Genomic DNA, 10,000 nt, shown 5'->3' on the forward strand with positions numbered 1-10,000 from the left:
GTGAGAAAGTGGAACAATCCCTTTGTTGGCTCAAAATACTTCATTTGCAAGCGTTCCCTCACGTCCGGAATGAACTGAAAAGTTCTACGTCCGGTTTCCTCCGTTTCCCAAGTCCCCTGCCATAATTCTTCTCCCCTTTTCATAATTTCCCTCTTATTTGCCACCCTCACCCCCATAATCTCTTCAATTTTACCTAGATTCCCCTTTTTTGCCCAATACCAGGCTGCTTGCTCCCTTATCTTTATATCTAGTGGGCAGAGCCCCATTATGACTAACAGGGCCCCCCCTGGAGACGTTCTATAAGCCCCCACAGATCGTAATATCATACTTCTTTGCACCCTTCTCACTGCCATGGCAGGCACAACCCTCGTGAGTCTATGCGCCCAGACTCCCGAGCCGTAACCCACCACTGAGGTTAAGATACTATTATGATATAGTTTAATGAGGTGTGGAGGGAGGTGAAATCTTTTATGTCCTATGGAAATGAGGTTATTTAGAATTTGTAGGGCCTTTTGGGTTACGGTTTCAATGTGCCTCCCGAAGTTCCATTTCTCATCAATGATGACTCCTAAGTATCGTGTGTCACGTCTTCGTAATACTGGTGAACCGTCAATCCTGACTGTCGGGTTCCTGGTTAGTTGTCCTTTCAGCAGTAAGTAAGTTGACTTACTTGGTGAGACTGTCATTTTGGTGGTGTGGCACCACTGTTGAAGTTTGTCTATGGCCCTTTCTATCTTAGGTTCAATGTCTTCTCGGCTCCGGCCACCGACCAACAGGAGGAGGTCATCTGCGTAGGCTATCACCTCTAGCACATCCTCGCATTGTTGTAGATTGTCCAATAAAGGCTCCATATGGATGTCCCAAAAAAGCGGTCCAAGGACCGATCCCTGGGGACATCCTTTCGTGATCACTTTACTAACTCTCTCGCTAGAGGATGATAGCCAGACCTCTCGTTCCTCGCAATAGCTCCTCAGGCAACCATATAGCGGCCCTGGACACTCTTTCTCCCGCAAGCAGGAGAAGAGCGAAGGCCACCACAGGTTGTCAAAGGCGCCACTGATGTCCACCATGATGCCCACCACGTATTTATGCGGGGTTGAGCCGCAGACCTCGGCTGCCAGGGCGATTGCATCAGATGCCGATCGCCCTGGCCTGAAACCGAATTGCCTGCTGCTCATCCCGCATAAAACTCTGTGTGCCGCCAGTCTGTCAGCCAGCAACTTCTCAAATAATTTACCAAGCAAGTCCAACAGGCAGATTGGCCTGTATGACTTCACTTCCGCTGGATCTTTATCTTGGCCTTTCTTTATAATGACAACATTTGCCTTTTTCCATCTCCTTGGGAACTGTTGTTGCCTTAGGCATTCATTGTATAAATGCGTTAATGGCGCAACCAGCTGGGGGGCCAGGAATTGCACCACCTCCGCCACAATGCCATCTGGCCCAGGAGCTTTCCCTCTTTTGAGAGATTTTATGTGGGCCGCCACCTCCTCTTCCGAGAAGGGGTAGACCGCTGCATCGTTGTTATATTGCACTTGATCCTCCTCTCTCAGTTGCCGCTGTGCTTCGGTTTCCCCGTCCGCATAGTCATCAGGCAACAGGGACTGGAGGAGGACCCCAGCAGTTTCCTGCCAGGACTCCGTCATCCCGCCCCCGTGCCTGACAGTTGATAGCTCCATAGGAGAGCGGATCTTTTCCCTCACTAACTTGTAGGGAAGTCCCCATGGATCCAGCACAAGTTGACTGAGCACATAGCGTTCCCAGCTCCGTGTCCTGACCTCGCGTAGTTCCTTTTGGAACTGTTGCTTGGCCTCCCTATACCGCAACTGCCATCTTTGTTTCTCTTGCCAGACGACACTGCGCTGGTAGTACCTCCTTAGCCTTCTGACAGACTGACGCAATTCCTCTAGTTCAGGCGTCCATGGTGACGGAGAGGCCGCCATGGCCCTCCTCCTGGTTGGTACAGCAGCCCTCACCGCTCTAGTTATGGCGGTCACTATGTCGTCAGTTCTGTCGTTTACGTCTATATCTTGTTGTGCGTCCCCTCCCGGTATTGGAGGAATGTCGCACTCCCTCGCTAGCCGCTCCCAATCTGCTCTATTAAAGTTATATTGCAATTCCCACCCCATGGCCCAGCGGCACTCTCTATCCCCTATGGTGAAAGTTATTAAATTATGGTCGCTTGTGGTGGCATTCCCTATTACCTTCCAATTTTGGAGTATGTTTGTAACATTCGGTGTTGTTAGAGTTATGTCAATATTTGTCCCTTGTCTTCCTCCCGCCGTGTAGGTAGGAGGATTGCCCGGCCTATTAGCCACCACAAGTTGGGTTGCCATAATAAATTCTTCTACCTTCTCCCCATTTGCATCTCGTGTGCCACTGTACCACAGGGGGGATTTGGCATTTATGTCAGCTGTAATTATCAACTTTCTCCCCCGCAACGCCGTGGTCACTCTCGTTAGGTGATCTAAGTGTGTTTCAATATTATCACTGTACTGAAAGTACATGTTTATTATAAAGACGATTCCGGTTGGGGATTGCAACTCCACGACGTTGCAGTGGGTAGTTGTGAATTGAGAGAGCGTGGTGACTCTCAGGAGCTTATTTGTTATTATTATCGCCGCTTTCGGGACTTCTCCTTTGCTAATTACCTGCCATGTTGCGGCAGCAAAAGCGACCTTTCCAGCTTGGGAGTACGGCTCCTGTAGACAGAGCACATCCAATCTCCTCTCCTCCACCTCCCTTCGGAGTTCCTGCATTACGAGTCGGCTGTTATGTGTATTTAGTTGTCCTATGTTAAGCTTTGTCATCAAGGGAAGTATGTATGTATGCGGTCATTTGGCCAGGTTTTAGACCAGTCAAATGCAATTCTTCCATTGGCTAGAACTGCCTGCTCGTAAATGTCGTCTAAGTTGAATTTCTCCCCTCTCCTTTCGAAGACTTTTCGTAGCAGGTCCCGCAGGGCTCCGAAGTCGGTGGGGAGATTCACTGATTTTAGTTGGATTCTGTCAACAGCCTCCATCACCGAGAAGGTTACCCTTCTTCCTTCTTCATGTCCTACACGAACCACATGTCTCAGGGCTGTGGTCAGGGTAGCCGGCTGTTCAAGTCTTGCTAGCTGCATAGTATATTCTAAATTAGGGTAGACCCTCACAGGATCCACAGGTGGCAATCTGACCACTGGAGTACTCTGTTCAGTGGAATTTATGCTGGAGCTAGTTACTTCATTTTCTTGAACCGGTTTCTCATGCTTGTTCTGTTGCTTTTCAGAGACTGTTATGGCCGCAGGATGCCCTTGCCGTTTCTGATGTTTTATCGGCTCTGCTCCCCGGCTTTCAGAGGAGGGAGCTGCTGCTATAGGGAGATCTGTTTGTATTGCTATGTTTACCCATTGGGGCTCAGTTTGAATGGCTATATCTGTTGTTTCAGGTTTTCCGGCGCCCGTAAGCGACCTCAGAAATAACTTGAATTTACTTGCCCTCATAGCGTCCCTCCTCCTCTTGCTCGGGGATTTGCGCTTCGGCATCCTGTTCGGTATGCCGAGTTCAGCCATAATCAGTTCTGGAGATTAATCTTTGTTCCAACATTCTGTATGTTGGGCAATTCCGACCTACAGCTCCGCAAGACTTCTTCCCTCTGCTTTTGCATGGTATGCAGATTTGTGTACCTTTACAGTCCTTACGATTATGGCCACTTTCTCCGCACTTGGTGCACGCCGGCTCCCTGGTGCACAGCCTGAGAATGTGGTCCAGGTCACCACAGTTGTGGCAACGAGGTACCACGACATAGTCTTTGGTGTTGATGGCATGGAAGCCAACATAGATCCTGCCCATTGTTGTGATGTTCTTCCACATCTGTGCTGTCACTTCAGCGACATGATGTACAACATCACGACCTCGTGGACCCGTTTTAAATCTAAGTTTAAAACAATTATTAAATTCTTCAGCGCTTAGATGCTCAAAATTTTGTGCCCTGATTGTCTCTGACAACTCTTCATTCGTCATAATAGATGGCACGTCATATAGTATGACGAGAGGATTTCTTTTTCTTGGTGGCTCACATTTCACCACTGAGTTCAGCTTTTGGTTCTTCAGTAGCTTTTCTTTATCCTCTTCCGAGGCAACTTCTACGATGACTGAGTTCCTGCTCGGTTTGATTCTCTTTATCTTTATTTTTTCCTTCACAGGGTCCACGGTTTTCGTGAATAACTCCTGTATTTTCTTTATGCTTGTGTCTTCTCCAGGAAGTGTTCTCAAAAAGACTGCCGTATCTGGCCTCTTAGTTACCTTATTTATTGTCTCTCTGGTGGTGTTGGGCTTGGTGGGAGCTTGCGCTGCCACTGCCGCCCAAGTTTTCACTGGCTGCTTTCTTAGTCTATTGTTTTCTTTTACTAATTCTTCTAGCCTACCTTCTAGTTTTGCATGGACAATGGCCCAAGCTGCCAATTCATTTTTAATGGCTGACATTCCGGCTTGGCTGATCTTGCCATTTTTTACAGATTGCTCCATGAGCGTAGTTATTCTGGCAAGTCTTTGCATAACTGACTCATTCTCGACCTGTCCCAGCTCGTCCTGAGGAGAGGGATCAGGCGCAGTAGACGCACGTTGAGGCGCACTCGAATCACTCGTATCTGTCGTCGCCATGATTTACGAGTGATATAAAAAAGGTGGGAGCCCGTCTCTTACCCCGGACCGGCTCCTCTGGCATGGGGGGGGACTTCTTGCAGCTCGCCCACCGACCTCGCCCCAAGGTCAAGGGCCCTCTCGAACTGCCGGGTTCAGCGCGCCGTTGCCAGCGCACTGGTCCCCATCGATGGCTCCGTCATCGGCGATTTCACGCGACGCTCCTCGGCAACTGCACCCCGCACTCCGGAGAGGCGGATGCACCTCTCGCCCTTCGCCGCCTACTAGCCCGAGTTTCCACCTTACGGCCAAGGACCCACTCCTACTCAGGTGGCGGGCCGGTCCCCCAGACGTTCGGCGGTCTGGACCCAGTTAACCTGGCCCAGGCGATGTCACCACCTCCTGGGTTTGGCAGAACACGCCCCGGTTACCCAGGGGCGCGGCGAGGCACCCTTGCCGACTCGCGCCGCGATCCCACGCCGACAAACGAAGTCGCCGGCATGCAGAGCTCCTGTTGGTCTGGGTCTGGGCCCTGCGAACAGGAAGGGACAGATGTTCGTCCCTTGACACAGCTCCCCCTGTGCCACGCACCCTTCGCTTTCGCATCGGGTTGGGTCGCAGCTCTCCCTTTTGTCGCAAGGCAAAATGCCGAGCTTAACGTCTGGCACCACGGGAAGGCGGAAAGAGCCACTTGGGAAGGAGAGGTTGTAAGAGACACATCACTTCCCCTGTGAGGAGTGCCGCGGCACGCCCGTCTGGAAGCGATACGCCCCAGTGCGAGCCTCCGTGCCTTACGGCGCGCCGGCTACGGGCGGGCCCGCGCCGAACGCGCCGTCGAGCGACCGACCTCACGCCAGACAGGGACTCTGTTTGCATGTATTAGCTCTAGAATTACCACAGTTATCCAAGTAACGTGGGTACGATCTAAGGAACCATAACTGATTTAATGAGCCATTCGCGGTTTCACCTTAATGCGGCTTGTACTGAGACATGCATGGCTTAATCTTTGAGACAAGCATATGACTACTGGCAGGATCAACCAGGGAGCTGCGTCAACGAGAGCTGAGCAGCCGGCCGCCCGGGAGTGTGTCCCGAGGGCCCGCGCGAACACGCAAGCGTCCGCTCAATTATTCTGCAAACAGGAGGAGGCTGAGCTCCCCTGCACGATACACCTCGAAACCCTCTCAGGTCCCGGCGGCGCGCAGCGCCGTCCTAAGTACTTGGTCGGGTTCGAGAGAGGCGCAATCGCCCGGAGATAGGCGAGTAGACGCTTTCAGTGCGAACACCCGTGCTCCCAACTGAGCTTGCCGCTGCCGACAGAGGCCCGGGAGCGTGCTGTCGTGGCATTGCCGGCGGGAAACAACACGCGCCACCTACGGTGACCGGCAGCTCCAACGCCAGCGCCACAGAAGGGCAAAGCCCCACTTGGGTGCAGAAGCGAACTCTCCCAGCACAGCGCACGCGCCAACACGTCCGCAGAGCTGCGATACAAACCACCTGCGAGAACCGCTGGGGGCGACCGAGCAGCAGACGGCGTCGCGACGCCGAGTGCCGGGCGGCGGCGCATCCTCAACGCACACAGTCCGCAATCGGACCAGCACACTGCAGATGTCCACCGCGCTTCGCACCGGGCTCGGCAGAACCCACTTTGGCCGCCTGGCGCCGCGCGCAGGGTGCGCCGGCGCATAGCTGGGACGCCAGCCGGGCCCGTCGGCCGGCGCTCCTGCCACTGGGCGCCCCCCACCAGCCGGCTGTAGTGCGTGCGCTCACGCAGCGCGCGGCCAGCACGCCGGGCGGCCCCCCCTCACCGGCCGGGGACTGTCCCGCCAAGCCACAGCCTCGTATCGCTTCATACCCACATGGCCAACTCAGGTTCGGGGGCATGGCGGGTACCGCCGAAACAACCGGTTCACAGATGTACCGATCGTCGCTATCACCGATGCACCTGCAGCGCGAACAACCGCTCAACAACTGATTTCCAGTTCATTTGCGGATCTTTGGCAGCAAACGTATACGTCAATCTACATTTGCGAAATCTACGATTCTGGCATGCCTGCATGTTATGTGTCACGACACGCTACATCAGCCCACATACACACTGCGGCATGTACACGAGAGAACACGTGGAAGATGGTCCGCGCACGTGTGCAATGTCCCTTGCGCGGTCGACTGTCAACCGGCCTCTGTAGCATGTCGCAGATGTGGAACGCGGTCCACCGTGCTATCATGTTGTGTGGGGCAATACGATTAAATAGGAAAACCCTCGTCGCTACATCAACAGACGGCTCACGCTGATTCCCGGCAGAGGGAGGAGGGGGGGGGGGGGGGGGGGCCAACATGCAATACTTTCGTCCGTACCTACTTACCACATGTCTGTACGGCGTACAACAGTGCAATCTCGCTGTAATGGGGAGACGAGACAAGTAGCATCGTGCACAACATATGGCCCTTATGATTCGCCATTGTAGGGCGCAGCCGGTGTACGGTCAAGCATGTGCCACATTATGTCACTCAGTACGTAACGACGGATGATCAGTGTGGGTTACGCGTACATCAGCGGACAGTCCACACAGGCCGTACCACAACGTACACTGACTGCATCGACAACCGAATGCAACTGAACAGCTGCAAGGCTCATTTCACAAACAAACGCCTGACCGACCAGCTTGGAAGGGCAGGAGGGGAGGGCGATATTCGTTCTGTAGCGGTACACCCTTCCAGTGGTTAGCGGGACTGTGTAGAAAGTACGCAACACTCGAAAGACCTTTATGTGAGGGTACGCACCATGGCATCAAGAAATACACATGACACCAGAGGATCCAAGCAGTGAACTATGTTCAGAGGGTTGCTGTTAGGCAAAGCTACATTCCTGTGACGTTACATGTGACAGTTAAGGTGCAGTGTAAGTTAGGTTAAGGTGCAGTGTAAGTTAGGTTAAGGTGCAGTGTAAGTTAGGTTAAGGTGCAGTGTAAGTTAGGTTAAGGTGCAGTGTAAGTTAGGTTAAGGTGCAGTGTAAGTTAGGTTAAGGTGCAGTGTAAGTTAGGTTAAGGTGCAGTGTAAGTTAGGTTAAGGTGCAGTGTAAGTTAGGTTAAGGTGCAGTGTAAGTTAGGTTAAGGTGCAGTGTAAGTTAGGTTAAGGTGCAGTGTAAGTTAGGTTAAGGTGCAGTGTAAGTTAGGTTAAGGTGCAGTGTAAGTTAGGTTAAGGTGCAGTGTAACTTAGGTTAAGGTGCAGTGTAACTTAGGTTAAGGTGCAGTGTAACTTAGGTTAAGGTGCAGTGTAACTTAGGTTAAGGTGCAGTGTAACTTAGGTTAAGGTGCAGTGTAACTTAGGTTAAGGTGCAGTGTAACTTAGGTTAAGGTGCAGTGTAACTTAGGTTAAGGTGCAGTGTAACTTAGGTTAAGGTGCAGTGTAACTTAGGTTAAGGTGCAGTGTAAGTTAGGTTAAGGTGCAGTGTAACTTAGGTTAAGGTGCAGTGTAACTTAGGTTAAGGTGCAGTGTAAGTTAGGTTAAGGTGCAGTGTAAGTTAGGTTAAGGTGCAGCGTAACTTAGGTTAAGGTGCAGCGTAACTTAGGTTAAGGTGCAGCGTAACTTAGGTTAAGGTGCAGCGTAACTTAGGTTAAGGTGCAGCGTAACTTAGGTTAAGGTGCAGCGTAACTTAGGTTAAGGTGCAGCGTAACTTAGGTTAAGGTGCAGCGTAACTTAGGTTAAGGTGCAGCGTGGGTTAGGTTAGGGGCCAACGTGGGTTAGGTTAGGGGCCAACGTGGGTTAGGTTAGGGGCCAACGTGGGTTAGGTTAGGGGCCAACGTGGGTTAGGTTAGGGGCCAACGTGGGTTAGGTTAGGGGCCAACGTGGGTTAGGTTAGGGGCCAACGTGGGTTAGGTTAGGGGCCAACGTGGGTTAGGTTAGGGGCCAACGTGGGTTAGGTTAGGGGCCAACGTGGGTTAGGTTAGGGGCCAACGTGGGTTAGGTTAGGGGCCAACGTGGGTTAGGTTAGGGGCCAACGTGGGTTAGGTTAGGGGCCAACGTGGGTTAGGTTAGGGGCCAACGTGGGTTAGGTTAGGGGCCAACGTGGGTTAGGTTAAGGGCCAACGTGGGTTAGGTTAAGGGCCAACGTGGGTTAGGTTAAGGGCCAACGTGGGTTAGGTTAAGGGCCAACGTGGGTTAGGTTAAGGGCCAACGTGGGTTAGGTTAAGGGCCAACGTGGGTTAGGTTAAGGGCCAACGTGGGTTAGGTTAAGGGCCAACGTGGGTTAGGTTAAGGGCCAACGTGGGTTAGGTTAAGGGCCAACGTGGGTTAGGTTAAGGGCCAACGTGGGTTAGGTTAAGGGCCAACGTGGGTTAGGTTAAGGGCCAACGTGGGTTAGGTTGCCAGAGATGTGTCAAATCAGGATGTACGTTTGGCTGGTGTCAGGTGGTGGGTTGGTTCGATGCCTTTATAAGGGGTGTGGCCAAAGGGTATTTTATTACTTGTACCTTTTGTGTTGTGGCGTGGCGTTGCGTCCTGTGTTGATACTGGGTGGACCACTGTGGGTGTTGCTGGCTGATTTGAGCTGCGTTGTTTGCGGGTGATGTGAGACATTCTGTCTTATTAGTGGACGTGACGTTCCTCTTGTCGTTGTTTGGATAGTGTCCTGTGGCAGCGAGGATAAAATGGATGTTGTTGAACGATAGTGCTTTGGTGCTTTCGCTTTGTTACACACAGAGTGGACTGTGAGATAGGGTGACTGGGTCGAGTGCGGTTCACACTGTCCTCCCCAGTTTACAGTATGTATCATCTATGTATGTGGTCCTGCATCATTTACTAAGGAGGGACGTCAGACGACTGAAATATTAGTTATGTACTGATGTAAAGCAGAATGCTTACCTTCCACCAGTGGGCGAGTATCGACTCTGCCCCAGAGTTGCCACCGCAGGAAGAGGTGTCGGAAACACTACCCGCACACCGTCACCACTGTGCGGGGGGACGGACCCTCTATATCCTCAGCGGCGCACTCTTTGCCACCGAGCGTCACGTCTCGCGGCCCGCCGTCCAGAGCATGTATTGGGACAGCGGGACTTTGGCTTTTGGGAGATAACTCTTCATGAAGTGGAAGATATAGGGGTGGACTGCAATGTACGATTGCGGGAAAAGTCCGCCGTACATCCGCTCGAGTTGCGAGTCGGGCGGTGGGGGTGGCGCATTCACAGGTGCGGCTGGAGTGACCGTCGGTCCACCACTTTTGACTCGATTTGCGTCACCTGCGGTGAAGAGGGGGTGCAGCAGGCGTTTTACTCTGGGTCGTCAAGCGGGCGCTGTAGGCGACATCGACATCATAGTCGGCCGGCCGTCTCATAGAGGGCGGTATCGTCGTCGGAAGCAGCGTCATCTTCCGAGGGACG

This window comes from Schistocerca gregaria, unplaced genomic scaffold, assembly GCF_023897955.1.
Source record: "Schistocerca gregaria isolate iqSchGreg1 unplaced genomic scaffold, iqSchGreg1.2 ptg001421l, whole genome shotgun sequence".
Lineage (NCBI taxonomy): Eukaryota > Metazoa > Arthropoda > Insecta > Orthoptera > Acrididae > Schistocerca > Schistocerca gregaria.